Source organism: Asterias rubens, chromosome 2 (genome assembly GCF_902459465.1).
Source record: "Asterias rubens chromosome 2, eAstRub1.3, whole genome shotgun sequence".
NCBI lineage: Eukaryota > Metazoa > Echinodermata > Asteroidea > Forcipulatida > Asteriidae > Asterias > Asterias rubens.
The window spans coordinates 16,307,185-16,333,009 of record NC_047063.1 but is presented as its reverse complement, the minus strand read 5'-3'; the positions used below and the strand labels follow the sequence as shown (position 1 = coordinate 16,333,009).

Sequence of the window (25,825 nt, the reverse complement as noted above, 5' to 3'; positions counted from 1 at the left end):
CCATTTGGCAACTGGGCCCAAAGTAGTATTAGAGTGGCACTCTAAAAGTTAATAAAAAAAATTAAAAAAAATTGTTGTTGTTGTTGATCGTTTAGGTGAGTTGATATATATATTATTATTTTTTTTTTGGGGGGGACACTCGTTCCACAAAGGGTGACCGATTTCACCATTAGAGCATAATTATTTCACACAGCGCCTCAACACTTTTCCCCAGCTCGATCATTTGCAATATGTGCCGTTTTTTACTGTGCCGAAAGTGTATATGGCTTTAAACGAAGCCTGTGTGCAAAGAAATGATTTTTTTGTTGTTATAGCCAATCAATCAGTGTTGTTTTTCAGTCTCCCAGGGGTTTGTTGTAGAGCGATGACGGAAGGTGGACATTTAGACAGGCTTGAGGGGCGGGGGAACTTCACAAACATTTGATTGCCACCACTTTGGTGTCCTGAAGCGTTTCTCAGGTACCGGAACCGGTATAAGTTTTGTCAAAAGAACTCTACATTTTAAAAACATTCTGCCAATGATCGTTTTCATTCCCATGTTATGTTTACTAATAGATTGAGTTAACTGATGTTCTGTTCAATATAATATTCAGCAAAAATGTGTGCATTTGTATGCACTACATTATACCTCTGTGGAACAGACTTTGATTTTATCAGTTGGGTATATTATTTTGTCGACCAATAATTGACACTAACTTTAAGATAAGGATTCTTACTCCGTCAGTAAATCTGAAGTTGGTTACTCGGTTGGTCACAATCTAGTTTGTGTGCGCGCGACATTCGTTTTGTTCAAGGTGACAGTGACTCGGCGATTTTCATTGCACACCTCACTCAGTAAAGAAGCAATGTTTATTTATGCTAATTGATTGTTGGGTAACTTCTAGTCATTGTGGAGGTCTTTCATGGTATGCATTTTTTCCATCGAGAACATTCCAAACTCTCCTGCTGACAGTGACACTGTGGCCATGCGGACATATACTCATTCACTGTCGAGTCATCAGTGTCACACCATGGAGGTAGAAGTGGACCTCGGTCGGTCCGAGAGGTAGTGGGGGCTATTTCTTCCTCCAGGCTTCATGGTGTGACTGGATGGATTAGCCTATCAACATCAGTACCGTCCATAATTGGTACGGTAGTAGTCATATATCATGGAGGAAGAAAATTTTCCTCCATGCATATATAGACCCCGGTTCGAGCCGCCCGTGACAAGACACAGTAGTTAAGGACAAACTCCAAAGGCGACATTTTTTCGCGATAAAATTACTGTTTTTAGGTTTGCCCGTCTACGTCTGTAGGGCGTCGGAAGACTGACATTGACAAGGTCAATGGCGAGAAGTTGCAACACGGATCAGTGACCCTCCCGCAACCATCAGTCACCCTCGAAGGATCGGAAATAACAACCAAAACTTCCCACCAGTGACTCCGATTTGTGCTGATAAATACTTCGACAAAAGCATGGACGACCTCCATGACAAAAGTAAGACATTTTTTTCTGTTACAAAACAGAGAAACATTGCCAAGGTCATGATGATCGAGGACTGTCATGACTGTTTTACAAAAAATAAAAACATTTCTTATTCCTGGTCTAGATAGAGTCTAGATATAGCTCTATGGATAAAGCCCATCAATGGTTACATTGTCTTGATTCGATTGTATCTGTAATACTGATCAGCAATGACGTGGACGTAAATAGAATAGCTTTCAATCATGGTAGTTGTACATTTTTAAAACTTTATGTGGCAGATGATACTTTTTCCTTATTTCTCACACCATCAACTTTATAGGTCTACCACTAATATGGTTCAAAATTAAAGTGACCAAAAGTGACTAAGTAATTGTGGTTTATGTTTATATTTATTAATATAAATCTATTTCTACCTCCATGGTTATACCGTAGATCATGACATGACAAGTACGACAAGGTTCTGGTGTAGGTCCTAGCATACTTCTAGTTTCTAGAACTTAGAAGTAGTCCTAGCATAAACATGTTTTTATCAAGGGTTCAGTTTATACAAGTTTGATGTACACGTATTGTACGAACATGATTCTGTGCATAATATAATTACATACTTTGTGCTTTGTTTTGTGCATGTATTACAAAAATGATACTTTTAGTACACTGTACCATAAAGCATCAAGTTGTAAGCTTTATTGTTAGACCCTACTGGTACTGTAATAATGGTATGTTTGTTATGCCTATAATTTTATCATATGATATGAGACTATGAGTTTTTGTAGGTTTGTAATTCGAAAAGCAAGGACTAGGTCACATGAGCGAAACCCTTCTTAAGGTAGGAATTTGAAAAAAAGAATATAATTTCTTTTTAATTTTTGTTTTCAAATAAGTTTGATTTATTCAACAACAAAAATAGATTCTGCATTGGGCATCCTCAAAAAATAAATCCTTTTGGTTTTACTTGGAAATTGTTACCATTTAACTTTATTATTTTGGGGGCAACTATCCCAATTAATACATTTTTGATTCTAAACGATTCTAAACTAATTATACTGATAGGTCTCATTTTGTAGTTTAAGTGGGTGAAAAGTCATTTCAAACCTTGCCATCAAAGAAGAAGTATTGTGAGCACTTAAATGTGATTCTCTGCAAACTCTGCATCTTAAAAATTTGGATTTAAATTAACAAGTAAGTTGACTGGCACTGTGGTCAGGTGGTTCAGGGCCCACTAATAATGGGTTCAGTACTGCCAGAGGCAAATTGTAATGTATTAAGCTGTCTCATGACTTCACAAAGCCAACATTAAAACAATTGATATTTATTAAGCTGCAGCCACCTTTGGCAAACACGGCATGCATGTCAGAGTCCTTGTTCACAAAAAGACTCTAGAAGAGGGATCAGACTATCTTCTACACCCACAGGTTGGAATGGAATCTAAAGATGACAGTGCCATGATAAAACTGCAGCTTTGTATAAAACCTGTGACAAATTCTTGTTTGTGAATGCTATATCATGCATGTTGTGAGTTTAACTCCCGGGGTTGGTGTGAAAACAATTGTTCACAATCTAACCAGCATCTGTAATTATTTGACCCATTTTATGGTGAGAGTTTAAAGGTTTCATTGATAACTGTGGGTACACATAATTTAACTCTTGCTGAAAATAAATCCAAACCTGTCACACTTTTTGTTCAATATATTTGTTTACAAACACTTTTTTATTTTATAATTTCCATCCTTTAATTTTTTTCTTCAAATATTTAAATTGGTAATATTAACTTTATAACACACTTGGTATTTTCATGGCCCCTTAAAAACACTTACATTGCAGTTTACTTCACTCAATTATTATCTACCCTTGTTTGCCTCAGGTATTGTTCATGTTGACTGTACTGAGGCGGTTAACTACAACCCTCTAGATCTTTGCAATTGCAACCCTTGGTATTATTAAATCTTTGCATTATGAAGTATTATTGTATGATTTAAGTAACCAGAATAAATGAAGCTTTAAACTCTTCAAGACAGTGGAAATGGACGTTTGGACAGTGTTATTGTTTGTATTGTATTGTATTATTCTACTTTCTCTGAGAATTGTAGCCTACAACCGCAGGACGCCACGCACAGGCATATTAAGAAGCATTTGCGATACCTTCGCTTGCGTCACAGTTCACTCTGCAATTAACATTTATCTTTTCATCGCCAATTTACAAGTCATCAGTCAAAAATGGCCTCAAGAGCATGAAGACACACATACACACACACAGCCTTTAGTCAATTCAGAAGATGGTCAATGAGCTCTCCTGCAGCAAAAGAAGTAGGATGTGGTTGGTCGAGTCCACAAAACAACAGTACAGATCACATCTTTGGAGTGAACACAGAACTGGGAGAATAACTGCTTCCAATATGAGTCCTGTCACGAAGCATGTTGATGCACAAGTAATTATCTGAAAGATAAAGCAGACAAAAACTAAGGGAATAAATGAGTGGTTACAAGTTCTTAAAAAGGCGTTTAAAACAGGCAGGGTCGTGGTCGTTCAGCCCTTGTTTCCTCTTTTACGTATCTTATTTGATGACCTGACATGTGTTGCATTTTAATGACTGAGACAGTTTTCGGATGCATTGTGTGGTGTGTGCGTAGTTAGTCTTGGTGCAAGACGTTTCTTGTTTTGCTTTCACACCCAGCGCGGCCAACTCACAAACATCTAGCACCAAGACCAGCACATATTATGCATCTAAACATATCCAAAACAACCGGTTATAAACAGCTCCAGCTGGTCTTTATCACTCGTTAACTTTAAACACCCTGACCCCACGTGAAGCGCTCTCCACCACAACAGGAATGCAGATAGCGAAACTGATTGAGGCATTTATGAATGATCTTTTGCCTTGTAAATCATAACCAAACACTCTGCCCTGAAAGTCAGTCATGACTAATATGACTATGAGCTAATTAATGAGCAGTATCATTATCAGAATATTGATATTATATTCTGAATATAATATCAATATCTGTCATCTCTAAAAAATGTTGAGGAATATATAATTGAATAGGCCTATGTATGTTTCTTTTTTAGTTTCTACTACAAATCACACATAAATCTAGCCTATACAATACTCAAATTGTAGCCTACAGCTTGTTGGGTTTGACATGCTTGATGATTTAATCATGACCCGGTCATGATTAAATCATAAACAAGCTTCATTGATATTTTATTAAACTATTTTGTGTTCAATCAAAGTCAAAAGAACATGCATGGACCTACCTACGTATGTACATACATGTACAGTCCCTCGTTCTTCCGTTGAGTCGCAAAGCACACACTGGTCCGATGGCATTATTGTCGTAGTTTTTTATATTAATATTACACATCTGACTTGGCTAAATAAAGCATGGAGGTACACCCATTCGTGGGTGAAACTGTCTTCCGCCACAGAAGCATGACCGTCCACCACAAACAATGTCAATGTTTACAAACTTATTGTTTACAAAAAAACTTTGTAGAACACGTTACGTGACGACCGTATAACTGGAGGTGCAAAATATTTCCCACAATCCTTTGCGGGACGTCGGATTTTTGCTATCTGCAATAAGGTCTATATTGAACCCTTGCAAGCGCGTCACATGCAGCAACTGATGCCACGCTCACCATGTTGGTGGTCAATAGGTTTACGTGTAAATGCCGCGTCGCCTAAAATGCGCACTTCACTGAATAACACACGTTTACATTGACCACCAAAATGGTGCATCCAAGATTATTCTGATGATGACGTTAGGTGAATTGGGTTAAAACTCATGTACACTACATAACAAGAGTGGACCTGATAACAAAAGTCCACATAATGTAGGGGATTGAAACACTGTGTGAACTTGCACACATTCACACAGTGTTATTTGAAAGTGTTGAAGAATATGATGCCCCAACCCACCCACCCCAGTTATGCCAGTGTTTACGCCACATCTTCTCTGACAAGTCTCAATCGTGAGGGGCCCAAAATGTCTTACCAGTAGAGACTTGATTTCTGCATGAGTGGAATGATGTCTTGATTCTGCATGTCTGCAGTGAAGCATTCCAGACAGAATAGCGACTGGAGAATGGCGTTCATGTAACACGTATTACCAAGATTTGAGAATCTGGCGGAAAAAGTGCACAAATCAGACAAATCGTCACCAACATTACAAACGGACACACACAAATACAAGTAAAAAGTAGAAAGTATGGGTATTTTCAACTAGCTTTCTAACAATGGTTTCTTGATGCTTTGAACTTTATACATGCGTCGAAGATTGCAAAAAGGCATTTTCCGTTTTCACAAACTGACACCAGATAATACAACAAATAAGCAAAAAATAAAAAGCACATTGCACATTGAGACATTTGAGATAAAAACTAATTAATGTTATTATTGTTATAGATGGTAATGTTACATTGGTGCTAAAGAATATTAATGCAGTACCCGTATTGGCAGTTCGAATCCTATGTTAACATCTATTATATCGTTGTGGTACCCGCTGCCAAAACATAGGATTCAAACTGCCTCTAGCTACTGGCAGTCACGGTAGTCTTATTGGTAAGACACTGCTCTAGAATTGCAAGGGTTGTGGGTTCGAATCCCACCCGAGTAACATGCTGGTGATATTTTTCCACAGCAATCGGGAAAGTACTGAGTATACAGTGCTAACACACATCGGTGAAAGGGTAAAAAAGTAATAATAATACTTTTTTTTTTAAGTGTGTGAATGACCTACCCTTGTAGACTGATCTGAGACGTCTTGACTGCTGTGGGGATGCTCTTCTGCATCCAGCCGGGTAGCTTGTGATCGGGTACAACCTCTTTGAGTTAGAGACGCTCAGGAATCCAGGGGTACGCTTTACCGTGACGTTAGAGTTGGTTTGCCTGAGGGGACAAACAACATTAAGAATATGGGACTTGAGGCATTGCACGGTGGGGTATCAATAACCTAGGTATCAATGTTAGCGATAACAACATGCGTATCTACTTGCTAGGTAGATTTCCTACCTTATGCCTAGGTAGTATTTAAGAAGCAGGACAGTTCTTTTCAGAACTGAGAAGTCTCCCCAATAGACCCTTTCCATGAAATATGTAAATTGCACATAGCGCGTGCGCACTAACGTTTTGGTTGGCAAAATGAGGGAGCATCGCGCTGTTTTTTTTAAACGGCTAATGGGTGCGTGACGCAGACGCGATTGCGCGTCTGCAACCAACAGGGTCTGTACGCATGCATGAATGTAATTAGCATATTTCATGGGTAGGGTCCATTCAGAGAATCTAATCTGAGGTAGTAGAGAAGTCTCCCGAATTAAAAAAAAGTTGTTGTGCTCTAAAGAAATCAACATCAGGTTGTGAGGACAAATGGAACTAATGCCATATAAAAAATAACATGTTTTTTTAAGGCCCCACTTTAAAAAACCCAATAAACTCACCTTGATTGTAGCAATGCATCCGTGGCAGAGTAACCAGCAATCTGGCGCCCTCTACTGTAGAAAGCTGATGCATTGGAAACCGGCTTGGGGGCAGCTGCAAGTCAGGGTTTAAAAAAAGAATTCACTAGTATTCTCATACTTTGTATTGTTACTAAAAATGACACTTCATCTAAGCCCTAAGCGGATATAGGCACGGGAAAATTCTGCATTTTAGATGCTCTGTGGTGCAATCTTTGGTAAATTTTGAGGGGGGACATTTGATATAGTGTCCCCCACCCTTCTAAAAAGTTGTGTCATCCTTATAGCCCCCAGGATTAATGCCCATGGCGAGACACAGGGTTGGTCTTACACAGTGCAATACTTGGGCTTCATGATTAAGGTGGTCAAAAAGATGGGGGGACATTTGATATTGTGCCCCCCTCCCCTTGTCACCCCCCCCCCCCCACCCCCACCTATTTGATGCCCACCACCATTAGTAGGATTTGAAAATTTGTATGGTGGAATTGTAACTATAAGAACATTTTGCGATAACACTATGTGAATCTCTTTATGAGTAGTGTTGGTTCGGAGAAGAACTATTGGTTAAAGACTCATGTTTCTATTAATATACGCTGATCATCTACAGGAGAAAAATCATAAGAAAGACTGTACTTACTGTTTGTCTAGACGCTACTGCTCGTCGAAAGTACTTCAGTAGGGTTCTCTAAGCAACCTAAAATAAACGACAAATATCGGACAAATTTACATCAGCTGTGTAGTTGCACGTTTTGTGTGCATTTGATCACTAGGCATAGTTAATTTTTTACAGTATTACATTTGAGAACCACCAGTTCCTTAAAAGCTCAGATATGCCTAGTTCATTTTGATGGGTCATAATAAATAATTTGCAGAAAATAATTAACTATTTGTCTTTTTAACGACAAATAAAGCATCAAAGTCTTTTGGGAAAAGAAATTACACACAAATTTCACAAGTACCTACATGTGAGGTGAAACTAAACATGGATTGGAAATCACTAACAAGGCAATTATTTTTTTAGAAACCTCTTTCATCAGTGAAAAGGGTACAAAAGAATTTAGGCATTGCATGGTGAGGTATCAATATATATTTGGTTTACTGTCTTTCTTTATTCTACTACCACAAAGAGTAGATTATCAGATTTTTGAGAGACTTGTTCTGAAAAGAACTGTCTTGCTTTGTAACTATACCCGGGCGGAAGGTATAGAAAATTGGCTTGGACAACTACTTTAGCTTTATAGGATCATAATTAACTGCACTACCGCGGAGTCAATCTCTTGACGATGACTAGAGCAAGCTAGTCAAAACGTTGAGACCAATTCAAGAACTGGATAGTGATTTGGTTCCCTATTGGGCAATCCCTATAGGCTTCTGCTTGCTTTTTGTTGATATGTCTCTAATTATTTTACTAATAATGTAAAAATTACACATTTCTACTTATTGTTGCTGTGTGTTTTGAAGTTTTTAAAGCCTAAGTGAATAAATAAATAAACAAATAAATAAATTACTTGATGGATTGGAATTGGACCAAAATTAAGTACAGTTTCAAGAAAAAGGACAAAGCTTTATGGAAAGATTTCTCCAAACTGTAATAACCTGGTTGTCTCTTCGTCTTTTATCCATATGCTTCAAGTCCTCTGCATTCTTCTCACTCAGCCTCTTCCTTGATTCAACCTCTTCCCTGCAAACAGTCAATCAAAACAAACAAAGCTCGGTAAATAACACCAAACTCACAAATCTCAACTCATGTTAATCCGGCATGGGTAGGCCTATCGTCTTCTTGATACTCCAAGAGTTTATGAAGACGCACCAAAAATTCAATCCATACTCAGTGATACCGCCTCTTGAAATACATAATTCTAAAAACTTCCCCTTTCTGGAGCTCCAGCCCTGGCCCCACGCGTCGACCTGGTATTCTTTTAAAACGTGAGAGCCCATAATTTAATAACAACAAGTATGCTAGTAGTAGTACAATAATTTCGCTGCATTGGCCTGCAACCCCCCCCCCCCTCCCCCTGGGTTAAACAACAGAGGAACTGCAGTTGAAATGACCAGATAGAGAAAGGACCAATAATACTATAATTAATACCAGTATCAGCCGCCAGACTTGAGATTTGCTGAATTGGGCCCGCCAGACACCCCCCCCCCCCCTCCTGGGTTAAACATCTGAGGAACCACCTAAAACCAAGTTGAAATGACCACTGATGACACTATTCCCAATACGCTTGCCCTATACACAGAATTCACTGCTTCCGTAAGCGCTGATTCTTTGCTCACGGTAAGCAGTGCCATGAAATTGGGCCCTGCTGGAGCTGTTTATAACCGGCTTTCTGAGCTAGCCTTTTAAGCGTAGAATGCCTAGAAACGTGGAGTAGGCACGCGCAAAAGCCAAATTTCGCCGCTAACCCATGAAATACGCTTGCCGTATACACAGAATTCCCTGCTTCCGTAAGCGCTGATTTTTTGCTTACGGTAAGCAGAGCCATGAAATTGGGCCCAGCTGGAGCTGTTTATAACCGGCCGGCTTCCGCGTGTCAGGCCTACGTACGCCAATATACTCATGCCGAACGCGCAATTCATAGCTTTTAGTAACAGGGCGTAATCTATTTCTAAGCGCGTGCGAATATCTATTTCTAAGCGCGCTTTTTAACAAAAGGGCATTTATGAATGGGAATAAAAGAGTAGTGACTTGTTCTTAAACGTATGTTGCCGTGCGATATAGGCCCTCGCCTTCTGCTCGGGCCTTTATCACCTGGCAACGACCCTGCTGGTTTTTAAACGGCCAATAAAGAACTCGTCGCTTCCCTTTTGTTCCCCTATTAAATGTCCATCAATTGAACAGATAAACAGTTCTTGAACTTGGTTCATGAACTGCTCTAATGAACATGTTGTGAACTGTTTAAGGCATGTTCATGGACTGATCATGAACATTCTTGAAAGTTCATCGAGTCAAATTCCATCTTACCTGATGGGGTAGATTGGTTATGCATAGAGCTATATATACATACGTATATACAGCTGATGACAATTAGTTAACAACAGGGTGGACCACGTGAAGGTTGTCATCTCCCACCCCACAAAAGGGATCGTAATACATCTGAGTGTGTAACCATTACAACAATTGCTTCTTTGTAATGTTACCCCCTCTAATTATTATTTATTATTATTATTATTTTATGTTATTATTATATTATAAAACCTTGTTCATGAGTACTCTATACAGCTAAGACAATGGCATGACCTTTGTATACATACAACCTTGTTAATGAGTACTCTATACAGCTAAGACAATGTCATGACCTTTGTAATTATAAACCTTGTTAATGAGTACTCTATACAGATAAGATAATGTCATGACCTTTGTAATTATAAAACCTTGTTAATGAGTATTCTTTACAGCTAAGACAATGTCATGACCTTTGTAATGATAAAACCTTGTTAATGAGTACTCTTTACAGCTAAATGGCCTTGTATTTATAAAACCTTGTTAATGAGTACTCTATACAGCTAAGACAATGTCATGACCTTTGTAATTATAAAACCTTGTTAATGAGTACTCTATACAGCTAAGACAATGGCATGACCTTTGTATACATACAACCTTGTTAAAGAGTACTCTATACAGCTAAGACAATGTCATGACCTTTGTAATTATAAAACCTTGTTAATGAGTACTCTATACAGCTAAGACAATGTCATGACCTTTGTAATTATAAAACCTTGTTAATGAGTACTCTATACAGCTAAGACAATGTCATGACCTTTGTAATTATAAAACCTTGTTAATGAGTACTCTATACAGCTAAGACAATGTCATGACCTTTGTAATAATAAAACCTTGTTAATGAGTACTCTTTACAGCTAAGACAATGTCATGACCTTTGTTATTATAAAACCTTGTTAATGAGTACTCTATACAGCTAAGACAATGTCATGACCTTTGTAATTATAAAACCTTGTTAATGAGTACTCTATACAGATAAGATAATGTCATGACCTTTGTAATTATAAAACCTTGTTAATGAGTACTCTATACAGCTGAGACAATGTCATGACCTTTGTAATTATAAAACCTTGTTAATGAGTACTCTATACAGATAAGATGTCATGACCTTTGTAATTATAAAACCTTGTTAATGAGTACTCTTTACAGCTAAGACAATGTCATGACCTTTGTAATGATAAAACCTTGTTAATGAGTACTCTTTACAGCTAAGACAATGTCATGGCCTTGTATTTATAAAACCTTGTTAATGAGTACTCTATACAGCTAAGACAATGTCATGACCTTTGTTATTATAAAACCTTGTTAATGAGTACTCTATACAGCTAAGACAATGTCATGACCTTTGTAATAATTATAAAACCTTGTTAATGAGTACTCTATACAGCTAAGACAATGTCATGACCTTTGTTATTACAAAACCTTGTTAATGAGTACTCTATACAGCTAAGACAATGTCATGACCTTTGTAATGATAAAACCTTGTTAATGAGTACTCTTGACAGCTAAGACAATGTCATGACCTTTGTAATAATAAAACCTTGTTAATGAGTACTCTATACAGCTAAGACAATGTCATGACCTTTGTAATTATAAAACCTTGTTAATGAGTACTCTATACAGCTAAGACAATGTCATGACCTTTATAATTATAATTATATTAACCTATTAATGAGTACTCTATACAGCTAAGACAATGTCAAGACCTTTGTAATTAAATCACCTCGTTAATGAGTACTCTATGACATTGTCATGACCTTTATAATTGAAATAACCTCGTTAATGAGTACTCTATGACATTGTCATGACCTTTGTAATTACAACACCTCGTTAATGAGTACTCTATGACATTGTCATGACCTTTGTAATTAAATCACCTCGTTAATGAGGACTCTATGACATTGTCATGACCTTTGTAATTAAATAACCTCGGTAATGAGTACTCTTAAACAACCTCCATATTCACACAACACAATGTCATGACCTTTCACATTAAAAGCTTTAAGAGTTACCAACAAAACAACATGGTGGCCACCATGTAAGCTACCCCAAAACAAATACCATGTAAACAATTAGACTAATAAATAATTGAAAGACAAATTAAGTAGTAACAATACAAAACTTAATGTCTAATAAACACTTAAACACACTCCTTAAACATATTGTTCTCTTTTTATTTGTTATGAATTTACTACAAATAAACTTATGTTGTTTCGTATTTTGTAATGAGCAAACTGCATTACAAATTAACTTAACTTGTTTCACGGTTGTAATGCGGTACTTCATTACGCACATGAAACGTTTACATACTTGCAATAAGGTACTTCATTGCAAGCATGTTATAATTACATGATTGTAATGTAGTACCTCATTACAAACATGCAGTTTTTGTATGTGAATACATGAACTTGTATAGTACCTCGATACAAGTTTAACATGTATTCTGTCTACATACTTGTAATGAAGTACCTCATTTCAAGTACGTTGACAACAATTCGAAAAGCACATATACTTCCAAGAATGAATTAAACAGGCCAACGAAATGTGAAATCTTCACAAATCTTGTTGTGGCTTGTAGTCAGGCACCCTCTGCGATGTGGCTTGTAGTCAGGCACCCTCTGGGATGTGGCTTGTAGTCAGGCACCCTCTGGGATGTAGCACATAGCCAGGCACCCTCTGGGATGTTGTCAGGAGCAGGTAGCACCACATCCCCAGCAGAACTGCAGACTCCTGAAATTTATACCAATCGAGTCAAATCAACAAGTGTAACACTGCATGTCTCTATGTGGGTCTGTACATAAGCCCTTTTGATTAATTATGATCAGAATTTGGAAATTTACCTATGTTTGGTGCGCTTCAATCACATGGGATGATGTCCTCTAGGCAGGCACCCTCTGGGATGTGGCTTGTAGTCAGGCACCCTCTGGGATGTGGATTGTAGTCAGGCACCCTCTGGGATGTGGCTTGTAGTCAGGCACCCTCTGGGATGTGGCTTGTAGTCAGGCACCCTCTGGGATGTGGCTTGTAGTCAGGCACCCTCTGGGATGTGGCTTGTAGTCAGGCACCCTCTGGGATGTGGCTTGTAGTCAGGCACCCTCTGGGATGTGGCTCATAGTCAGGCAACCTCTGGGATGTGGCTCGTAGTCAGGCACCCTCTGGTATGTAGCTCGTAGCCAGGCACCCTCTAGGATGTTGTCAGCAGCAGGTAGCACCACATCCCCAGCAGAACTGCAGACTCCTGAAATATATACCAATCGAGTCAAATCAACAAGTGTAACACTGCATGTCTCTATGTGGGTCTGTACATAAGCCCTTTTGATTAATTATGATCAGAATTTGGAAATTTACCCATGTTTGGTGCGCTTCAATCACATGGGATGATGTCCTCTAGGCAGGCACCCTCTGGATGTGGCTTGTAGTCAGGCACCCTATGGGATGTGGCTTGTAGTCAGGCACCCTCTGGGATGTAGCTCGTAGCCAGGCACCCTCTGGGATGTTGTCAGCAGCAGGTAGCACCCATCCCCAGCAGAACTGCAGACTCCTGAAATATATACCAATCGAGTCAAATCAACAAGTGTAACACTGCATGTCTCTATGTGGGTCGGTACATAAGCCCTTTTGATTGATTATGATCAGAATTTGGAAATTTATCTATGTTTGGTGCGCTTCAATCACATGGGATGATATCCTCTAGTCAGGCACTCTCTGGGATGTAGCTTGTAGTCAGGCACCCTCTGGGATGTGGCTTGTAGTCAGGCGCCCTCTTGGATGTGGCTTGTAGTCAGGCACCCTCTGGGATGTGGCTTGTAGTCAGGCACCCTCTGGGATGTGGCTTGTAGTCAGGCACCCTCTGGGATGTGGCTTGTAGTCAAGCACCCTCTGGGATGTAGCTTGTAGTCAGGCACCCTCTGGGATGTGGCTCGTTGTCAGGCACCCTCTGGGATGTAGCTCGTAGCCAGGCACCCTCTAGGATGTTGTCAGCAGCAGGTAGCACCACATCCCCAGCAGAACTGCAGACTCCTGAAATATTTACCAATCGAGTCAAATCAACAAGTGTAACACTGCATGTCTCTATGTGGGTCTGTACATAAGCCCTTTTGATTAATTATGATCAGAATTTGGAAATTTCCCTATGTTTGGTGCGCTACAATCACATGGGATGAAGTCCTCTAGGCAGGCACCCTCTGGGATGTGGCTTGTAGTCAGGCACCCTCTGGGATGTGGCTTGTAGTCAGGCACCCTCTGGGATGTGGCTTGTAGTCAGGCACCCTCTGGGATGTGGCTCGTAGTCAGGCACCCTCTGGTATGTAGCTCGTAGCCAGGCACCCTCTGGGATGTTGTCAGCAGCAGGTAGCACCACATCCCCAGCAGAACTGCAGACTCCTAAAATATATACCAATCGAGTCAAATCAACAAGTGTAACACTGCATGTCTCTATGTGGGTCTGTAAGTAAGCCCTTTTGATTAATTATGATCAGAATTTGGAAATTTACCTATGTTTTGAGCGCTTCAATCACATTGGATGATGTCCTCTAGGCAGGCACCCTCTGGGATGTGGCTTGTAGTCAGGCACCCTCTGGGATGTGGCTTGTAGTCAGGCACCCTCTGGGATGTGGCTTGTAGTCAGGCACCCTCTGGGATGTGGCTTGTAGTCAGGCACCCTCTGGGATGTGGCTTGTAGTCAGGCACCCTCTGGGATGTGGCTTGTAGTCAGGCACCCTCTGGGATGTGGCTTGTAGTCAGGCACCCTCTGGGATGTGGCTTGTAGTCAGGCACCCTCTGGGATGTGGCTTGTAGTAAGGCACCCTCTGGGATGTGGCTGTAGTCAGGCACCCTCTGGGATGTGGCTTGTAGTCAGGCACCCTCTGGGATGTGGCTTGTAGTCAGGCACCCTCTGGGATGTGGTCTGTAGTCAGGCACCCTATGGGATGTGGCTTGTAGTCAGGCACCCTCTGGGATGTAGCTCGTAGCCAGGCACCCTCTGGGATTGTTGTCAGCAGCAGGTAGCACCCATCCCCAGCAGAACTGCAGACTCCTGAAATATATACCAATCGAGTCAAATCAACAAGTGTAACACTGCATGTCTCTATGTGGGTCTGTACATAAGCCCTTTTGATTGATTATGATCAGAATTTGGAAATTTATCTATGTTTGGTGCGCTTCAATCACATGGGATGATATCCTCTAGTCAGGCACTCTCTGGGATGTAGCTTGTAGTGAGGCACCCTCTGGGATGTGGCTTGTAGTCAGGCGCCCTCTTGGATGTGGCTTGTAGTCAGGCACCCTCTGGGATGTGGCTTGTAGGCAGGCACCCTCTGGGATGTGGCTTGTAGTCAGGCACCCTCTGGGATGTGGCTTGTAGTCAAGCACCCACTGGGATGTAGCTTGTAGTCAGGCACCCTCTGGGACGTGGCTCGTTGTCAGGCACCCTCTGGGATGTAGCTCGTAGCCAGGCACCCTCTAGGATGTTGTCAGCAGCAGGTAGCACCACATCCCCAGCAGAACTGCAAACTCCTAAAATATATACCAATCGAGTCAAATCAACAAGTGTAACACTGCATGTCTCTATGTGGGTCTGTAAGTAAGCCCTTTTGATTAATTATGATCAGAATTTGGAAATTTACCTATGTTTTGAGCGCTTCAATCACATTGGATGATGTCCTCTAGGCAGGAACCCTCTGGGATGTGGCTTGTAGTCAGGCACCCTCTGGGATGTGGCTTGTAGTCAGGCACCCTCTGGGATGTGGCTTGTAGTCAGGCACCCTCTGGGATGTGGCTTGTAGTCAGGCACCCTCTGGGATGTGGCTTGTAGTAAGGCACCCTCTGGGATGTGGCTGTAGTCAGGCACCCTCTGGGATGTGGCTTGTAGTCAGGCACCCTCTGGGATGTGGCTTGTAGTCAGGCACCCTCTGGGATGTGGCTTGTAGTCAGGCACCCTATGGGATGTGGCTTGTAGTCAGGCACCCTCTGGGATGTAGCTCGTAGCCAGGCACCCTCTGGGATTGTTGTCAGCAGCAGGTAGCACCCATCCCCAGCAGAACTGCAGACTCCTGAAATATATACCAATCGAGTCAAATCAACAAGTGTAACACTGCATGTCTCTATGTGGGTCTGTACATAAGCCCTTTTGATTGATTATGATCAGAATTTGGAAATTTATCTATGTTTGGTGCGCTTTAATCACATGGGATGATATCCTCTAGTCAGGCACTCTCTGGGATGTAGCTTGTAGTCAGGCACCCTCTGGGATGTGGCTTGTAGTCAGGCGCCCTCTTGGATGTGGCTTGTAGTCAGGCACCCTCTGGGATGTGGCTTGTAGGCAGGCACCCTCTGGGATGTGGCTTGTAGTCAGGCACCCTCTGGGATGTGGCTTGTAGTCAAGCACCCACTGGGATGTAGCTTGTAGTCAGGCACCCTCTGGGACGTGGCTCGTTGTCAGGCACCCTCTGGGATGTAGCTCGTAGCCAGGCACCCTCTAGGATGTTGTCAGCAGCAGGTAGCACCACATCCCCAGCAGAACTGCAGACTCCTGAAATATTTACCAATCGAGTCAAATCAACAAGTGTAACACTGCATGTCTCTATGTGGGTCTGTACATAAGCCCTTTTGATTAATTATGATCAGAATTTGGAAATTTACCTATGTTTGGTGCGCTACAATCACATGGGATGAAGTCCTCTAGGCAGGCACCCTCTGGGATGTGGCTTGTAGTCAGGCACCCTCTGGGATGTGGCTTGTAGTCAGGCACCCTCTGGGATGTGGCTTGTAGTCAGGCACCCTCTGGGATGTGGCTCGTAGTCAGGCACCCTCTGGTATGTAGCTCGTAGCCAGGCACCCTCTGGGATGTTGTCAGCAGCAGGTAGCACCACATCCCCAGCAGAACTGCAGACTCCTAAAATATATACCAATCGAGTCAAATCAACAAGTGTAACACTACATGTCTCTATGTGGGTCTGTACATAAGCCCTTTTGATTAATTATGATCAGAATTTGGAAATTTACCTATGTTTGGTGCGCTTCAATCACATGGGATGGTGTCCTCTAGGCAGGCACCCTCTGGGATGTGGCTTGTAGTCAGGCACCCTCTGGGATGTGGCTTGTATTCAGGCACCCTCTGATACTACAACTGATACTACAACTGATGCTACAACTGATACTACAACTGATACTAGAACTGATACTACAACTGATGCTACAACTGATGCTACAACTGATGCTACAACTGATGCTACAACTGATGCTACAACTGATGCTACTACTGATACTACAACTGATACTACAACTGATACTACAACTGATACTACAACTGATACTACAACTGGTACTACAACTGGTACTACAACTGGTACTACAACTGGTGCTACAACTGATGCTACAACTGATGCTACAACTGATGCTACAACTGGTACTACAACTGATACTACAACTGATACTACAACTGATGCTACAACTGATGCTACAACTGATGCTACAACTGATGCTACAACTGATACTACAACTGATACTACAACTGATGCTACAACTGATACTACAACTGATGCTACAACTGATACTACAACTGATGCTACAACTGATGCTACAACTGATACTACAACTGATGCTACAACTGATACTACAACTGATACTTCAACTGATACTACAACTGATGCTTCAACTGGTACTACAACTGATGCTACAACTGATACTACAACTGATGCTACAACTGGTACTACAACTGATGCTACAACTGATGCTACAACTGATGCTACAACTGGTACTACAACTGATGCTACAACTGATGCTACAACTGATGCTACATCTGATACTACAACTGATACTACAACTGATACTACAACTGATGCTACAACTGATGCTACAACTGATGCTACAACTGATGCTACAACTGATGCTACAACTGATGCTACAACTGATGCTACAACTGATGCTACAACTGATGCTACAACTGATGCTACAACTGGTACTACAACTGATGCTACAACTGATGCTACAACTGATGCTACAACTGATGCTACAACTGATGCTACAACTGATGCTACAACTGATGCTACAACTGATGCTACAACTGATGCTACAACTGATACTACAACTGATACTACAACTGATGCTACAACTGATGCTACAACTGATGCTACAACTGATACTACAACTGATGCTACAACTGATGCTACAACTGATGCTACAACTGATGCTACAACTGATGCTACAACTGATGCTACAACTGATGCTACAACTGATGCTACAACTGATGCTACAACTGATGCTACAACTGATGCTACAACTGGTACTACAACTGATGCTACAACTGATGCTACAACTGATGCTACAACTGATGCTACAACTGATACTACAACTGATACTACAACTGATGCTACAACTGATGCTACAACTGATGCTACAACTGATGCTACAACTGGTACTACAACTGGTGCTACAACTGATGCTACAACTGATACTACAACTGATGCTACAACTGATGCTACAACTGATACTACAACTGATGCTACAACTGATGCTACAACTGGTACTACAACTGGTACTACAACTGATGCTACAACTGATACTACAACTGATGCTACAACTGATACTACAACTGATGCTACAACTGATGCTACAACTGATGCTACAACTGATGCTACAACTGATGCTACAACTGATGCTACAACTGATGCTACAACTGATGCTACAACTGGTGCTACAACTGGTGCTACAACTGATGCTACAACTGATGCTACAACTGATGCTACAACTGATGCTACAACTGATGCTACAACTGATGCTACAACTGGTACTACAACTGGTACTACAACTGGTACTACAACTGGTACTACAACTGATGCTACAACTGATGCTACAACTGATGCTACAACTGATGCTACAACTGGTGCTACAACTGGTGCTACAACTGGTGCTACAACTGGTGCTACAACTGGTGCTACAACTGATGCTACAACTGATGCTACAACTGATGCTACAACTGATGCTACATCTGATGCTACATCTGGTGCTACAACTGGTGCTACAACTGGTGCTACAACTGGTGCTACAACTGGTGCTACAACTGGTGCTACAACTGGTGCTACAACTGATGCTACAACTGATGCTACAACTGATACTACAACTGATACTACAACTGATGCTACAACTGATGCTACAACTGATGCTACAACTGATGCTACAACTGATGCTACAACTGATGCTACAACTGATGCTACAACTGATGCTACAACTGATGCTACAACTGATGCTACAACTGATGCTACAACTGATGCTACAACTGATACTACAACTGATACTACAACTGATACTACAACTGATGCTACAACTGATGCTACAACTGATGCTACAACTGATGCTACAACTGATGCTACAACTGATGCTACAACTGGTACTACAACTGATGCTACAACTGATGCTACAACTGATGCTACAACTGATGCTACAACTGGTACTACAACTGATGCTACAACTGATGCTACAACTGATGCTACATCTGATACTACAACTGATGCTACAACTGATGCTACAACTGATGCTACAACTGATGCTACAACTGATACTACAACTGATGCTACAACTGATGCTACAACTGATGCTACAACTGATGCTACAACTGATGCTACAACTGATGCTACAACTGATGCTACAACTGGTGCTACAACTGATGCTACAACTGATGCTACAACTGATGCTACAACTGATGCTACAACTGATGCTACAACTGATGCTACAACTGATGCTACAACTGATGCTACAACTGATGCTACAACTGATGCTACAACTGATGCTACAACTGATGCTACAACTGATGCTACAACTGATGCTACAACTGATACTACAACTGATGCTACAACTGATGCTACAACTGATGCTACAACTGATGCTACAACTGATGCTACAACTGATGCTACAACTGATGCTACAACTGATACTACAACTGATACTACAACTGATACTACAACTGATGCTACAACTGATGCTACAACTGATGCTACAACTGATGCTACAACTGATGCTACAACTGGTGCTACAACTGGTGCTACAACTGGTACTACAACTGGTACTACAACTGGTACTACAACTGATACTACAACTGATACTACAACTGATACTACAACTGATACTACAACTGATACTACAACTGATGCTACAACTGATGCTACAACTGAAGCTACAACTGATGCTACAACTGATGCTACAACTGATGCTACAACTGATGCTACAACTGATGCTACAACTGATGCTACAACTGATGCTACAACTGATGCTACAACTGATGCTACAACTGATGCTACAACTGATGCTACAACTGATGCTACAACTGATACTACAACTGATACTACAACTGATGCTACAACTGATACTACAACTGATACTACAACTGATACTACAACTGATACTACAACTGATACTACAACTGATACTACAACTGATACTACAACTGATGCTACAACTGATGCTACAACTGATGCTACAACTGATGCTACAACTGATGCTACAACTGATGCTACAACTGATGCTACAACTGATGCTACAACTGGTGCTACAACTGATGCTACAACTGATGCTACAACTGATGCTACAACTGATGCTACAACTGATGCTACAACTGATGCTACAACTGATGCTACAACTGATGCTACAACTGATGCTACAACTGATGCTACAACTGATACTACAACTGATGCTACAACTGATACTACAACTGATACTACAACTGATACTACAACTGATACTACAACTGATACTACAACTGATGCTACAACTGATGCTACAACTGATGCTACAACTGATGCTAACAACTGATACTACAACTGATGCTACAACTGATACTACAACTGATACTACAACTGATACTACAACTGATGCTACAACTGATGCTACAACTGATACTACAACTGATGCTACAACTGATGCTACAACTGTTGCTACAACTGATACTACAACTGATGCTACAACTGATGCTACAACTGATGCTACAACTGTTACTACAACTGATGCTACAACTGATGCTACAACTGATACTACAACTGATGCTACAACTGATGCTACAACTGATGCTACAACTGATGCTACAACTGATGCTACAACTGATGCTACAACTGATGCTACAACTGATGCTACAACTGGTACTACAACTGGTGCTACAACTGGTGCTACAACTGGTGCTACAACTGATGCTACAACTGATGCTACAACTGATGCTACAACTGATGCTACAACTGATGCTACAACTGATGCTACAACTGATGCTACAACTGATGCTACAACTGATGCTACAACTGAAGCTACAACTGATGCTACAACTGATGCTACAACTGATGCTACAACTGATGCTACAACTGATGCTACAACTGATGCTACAACTGATGCTACAACTGATGCTACAACTGATGCTACAACTGATGCTACAACTGATGCTACAACTGCTGCTACAACTGCTGCTACAACTGCTGCTACAACTGCTGCTACAACTGCTGCTACAACTGCTGCTACAACTGCTGCTACAACTGCTGCTACAACTGATGCTACAACTGATGCCACAACTGATGCCACAACTGATGCCACAACTGATGCCACAACTGATGCCACAACTGATGCCACAACTGATGCCACAACTGATGCCACAACTGATGCCACAACTGATGCCACAACTGATGCCACAACTGATGCCACAACTGATGCCACAACTGATGCCACAACTGATGCCACAACTGATACTACAACAGCAACAGCAACAGCAACAGCAACAGCTGTAATAAATAATAATAATTAATAATAATTAATAATAATAATAATAATTAATAATAATAACCGAATTTATAAAGCGCTTTTCCAAAGGATGCAAAGCGCTAAAATGCGTAAACCGCGGACCGGCGGAAGAGTTGCATGCCTGGAGCGCTTTGTTTGAAATATGAGACCCAAGGACGCCTCTCATTGAACAGACTTATAAGAAACCTCAAATATTTCCACACAGTTTTAAATTGAAATGGATGTCCACAGGCCAATAATGAAATTGTAAGATACAACAGACTTTTATTATGGTGTGGCCATCTTGATTTTCTTCCATGGAAATCAATGTAACCAAACCAAGGCTGGAAGATGTATGGTCTGGTTCCTTTTTGTACAATGAGTATTAGCATTCAATACTGTTATTGGATACATTGAACATGACCGATATGATGGCAGTATGATGCAGGTCTCTACTTACTGTTTTCTTTCCTCTCCTCAAGTAGCAGTTGTTTCTCTTGGAATGAGGCCATGAAGACCGACCCCCCTTCCTCCTTGCGCATCTGGAAGGCGCTCTTTTGCCGTTCACTGTACTTTGGAATCCTTTACGAAAAAGAGCAAGACAAAACAAAAGATGGAGAGATGAACTAAGGGACCATGGATAAATTATGTCACGGGAACGACCGCGTCGTGACGCGTTCCTTCGCGTGACAAATCGAACAAAAGAAAAACTACGGAGTGGAACGCGTTCTCCTCAACCACCGGGTCTCGAGGAAGACCCACTGTATAACAAAGGAACAATTGTGTAGGCCGAAAACCACTGTGTAGTTATAATCGGCTTATCTGGGTAGCAAGTTGTAGCCCTTTTCACACAATAAGTCAAAACACAACCGCAGATTAAAAAATAAAAAATACTACGTCTTTGCACGACCGCCATGCAAAATAATCCCCCAAAGTAAAACAAAGTCAATAGGAAAAACATCTTACATTAAACAGTAAAACTATAATCTATTTTGTACATCCAAGGTGTCCAAAATGTTTCATGTTTGACCAATGAAGCCAACACGTTATGAAGTTTTTCTTAAACACGCTTAATATTTCCCAAGGAACTGCTGAAAATTCACCACGTTGCCCAAGGTACCAGTGACGGCGCCAATGTTGGTTAGTATTGCAATTTTCGGACACCAGATTCTCCCGAAAGTCTTAATCTCAAGACGGTTGAAACTAATTTCGTAAGCTGTTGTGCAATTTTTCCAACGGAGGGCGGCTCTCCCGCTATCACATTGTTTAGGAAAGCCCTCTAGCGTTCAATGTTTCTTGCATTATAGTTTGTTGCACGCAAAATAACAAGACTACTAGGCCTGAATATTGAAAACACTGTGTGTGAGTGTGTAGCTAGATGGAGTGTTTGTGTACTACGATGTAATTTTGCGTTGTGTTTTGTGTGATTGCGAGCCGGTCAGCATGATTTCGCGGTACCTTTATGAACGAATCTTGTAAGTGTAATCATCTCTGTAAACACGGGTCCTAATGTAACAATTAGATGTAGATACAAAATAAGTTGGCGATGATTTCAAATTTAAGAATAATAGTCACCACTTCAACTTGTTACGGCAGTAGCATATTATTGTATTGGCTTTGGCAAACTTGAGGGTTGGCTGTACATGGACATCTCCAACCCATTGTCTGGTGTATACCTGAGCTAGACCGCAAACACTAATCCTTCACCCCTTCGTGGCTTACTTGCAAGCTGCCTTGTGCATGTAATCTGAACAACAAAAGGCACCAACAATAGAGTTCGATAATGAGGGACCTTAAAAATCAGTGAAGCGCTTAATCCATCTTGGGACGGGCGCGTGACAATTTTGGGACGGACTCGTTCTAGAACGAGTCTGACCGCGGGCGGCCGCGTTCTTAATTTATCCATGGTCCCTAAGTACATGAAGGGGCATTGCTTGGCAACCAGACCATTGCTGTGCACTAGCGGGTCGTGTGCAGGCGGCAGCGAATAAACCCGAAGAAACCACACGTCCAGACACGTCACTATTTTTGGCAATATGTTTGCTGCCACCATCGGTGAAAGGTGCTCGTGTTTGGGGAAGCCCTTATGTTGCGAATTTTGTTTTTTTCTCAAATACAAGATGAGTGTAAAAATCTAGGAATAAGGTAAGGTACTAAAATACAGATCTTTTAAATGTAGATGGTGAAGGGGGGTATTTTGTATGGTCTTTAAGCACAAATTATTATGCTAACTGGACTCTGGTTACCAGCTAAAATACCATGTCACACGAACAAATTGTGACTGGTTTCCTGCTCATTTCTGCTTAGCCCCTTAGCAGAAAAATTGTTCAGCAATATTTTCTGCTTAAGCAGCTCTCTCTATGAAATTGGGCCCTGGTCTGGTAAGGGTCACTTCTATGGGGAAAATGTACTTTTGTATTGGAACCTTGAAGAGTGAGGGCACCACAACAAAAGCACAGGGCACCATAGCCCTAATTAGGACTATTCCTCTGTACACAGATACAGAGTCCTAATTATTAAGGCCCGTTTCTGGGGCGGAAAATTTTCAAAGCTTCATAACTAAAAATCTTACCTGCAACAAGCCATTTATTTCAACAGATTCACATTCCATTGCGGCATATTTCATATCGAATGAAAAAGTGGTGGCACCATACGGAAACTTTTGTGTATAGTGCCAGTGCAACTGCCACAACTTGTGCCAGCACTTATTAAATTTTACCCTCATGATAATTTTCCGCATGTCGCCACCAATTTATCTAGCGTTAACTAACTCCAAACCCACTGAATTGTTTTCTTACCTGAGAAGAAGGGTTACCACATATGATATGGAAACGTTTCCGTATAAACCTTGTTTTCATCAATTACAACGAGTTAAAGTTCCGTCTCCACCGCTAGCGATAAATCCTTTACTTCAGTGCTTGGTCAGCCTTTTTTAATTGGCGCGAAATTGCTATTTGTAAATGAACGTTGAGGGAGACAAACAAGTAAGTCGGTCGTCGAAGAATTAAGTCTTGTCGGTCAGTACAGTCTACCCGCAGGAGTACACTAATCTCCTTTGTTATTTATCTGCAGGGATATGCATCGTTTTTTCATGCGTGACCTCTATCATGTGTATACTAATTAGTCAAAAGGGCTTGTGGAATTCGGTAATTTTTAGCCTTTTCTGAAAAGTTTCAACCAAAATATTTAAATGTACCAGTAAATTGAAACGAAGAGCATATCTGTCGTCATGTATAAAAACAAGCGGTTCAACTCAAACGCAACAAGATATTTGTTCATACAACACGACAGATTTGCTTTCCATTTCAGTGTACTTCTACATTATTTATGTCAATACTTTTCAGATAAGGCCGAAAAAGACTGAATTTCAGAAGCCCTTTGGACTAATTAGTATTCAAACCGAGGTCACGCATGAAAAATCACGCCAACTCGCGCAGAAAAATCACAAAGGAGACTTATTAATGTACTGCGGGTAGACTGCGGTGCCTCTTTGCTTCTGTTGGTTTGACCCCGGCCCAATTTCTTGAAGCAGCTGATAAGCACAAAAAGTAGCCAAGCACAAACAAATAAGCTTACTAGACAAGGTTACCAGCTAAAATTGTATGCCAAAGACGTGTACAATTTGTGACAAGTACTGACCCTGTTCAGTTTTGCTAAGCAGTAAATTTTGAAGCAATATTATTTTCTGCTGACTCAGCTCTATGAATAAGCACATCATAAATAAAATCTTTGACATTGTATTTATTCATCATTATTGATTAAAACTTCATCAAATCCATGGCCACAATTAATTCAAAAGCAAATAAAAAATGGTGTATTATGGTTTGTCATGGATTTGATACTGTGTAGACTGCAGGTATACCTTCAGGAATGCTGGTCATCATCTCGCCACCCAGCAAGCTCGCCATCGCGCCCCTGCAAAGTCTCCCCCTAACCGGCTCATCGCACGGGTCGTCACAAAGTTGCCCCCTGACAATGTCGCCCCAAACAATGTCGCCCCCTGGCAAAGTCTCCCCAGAAAATAAGTAAGGATTCTTGCGGTAGTACAATGTGTATTCAATTAATATTGTATTGGAAAGAATATAAAGTAGAGCCTACTGACAATGTCGCCCCCGGCCAATGTCGCCCCCTTACGAAGTCGCCCCCAGAAAATAAT

The 25,825-nt window shown here is 41.1% G+C and overlaps 1 long non-coding RNA gene across 2 annotated transcripts; it reads right to left on the bottom strand.

The window, feature by feature from the left end:
* Positions 1 to 5,400: 5,400 nt before the first annotated feature.
* Positions 5,401 to 22,168, bottom strand: LOC117307377. Of its 2 annotated transcripts, none has more exons than XR_004521081.1 (4): positions 22,130 to 22,168; positions 6,900 to 6,993; positions 6,203 to 6,351; positions 5,401 to 5,587 (listed from the first exon to the last, which is right to left on the bottom strand). It is a non-coding gene; the product is annotated as an uncharacterized LOC117307377 (long non-coding RNA). The 2 variants fall into 2 exon arrangements; XR_004521080.1 differs by lacking the exon at positions 22,130 to 22,168 and adding an exon at positions 7,555 to 7,605.
* Between the last annotated feature and the right edge of the window lie 3,657 nt (positions 22,169 to 25,825).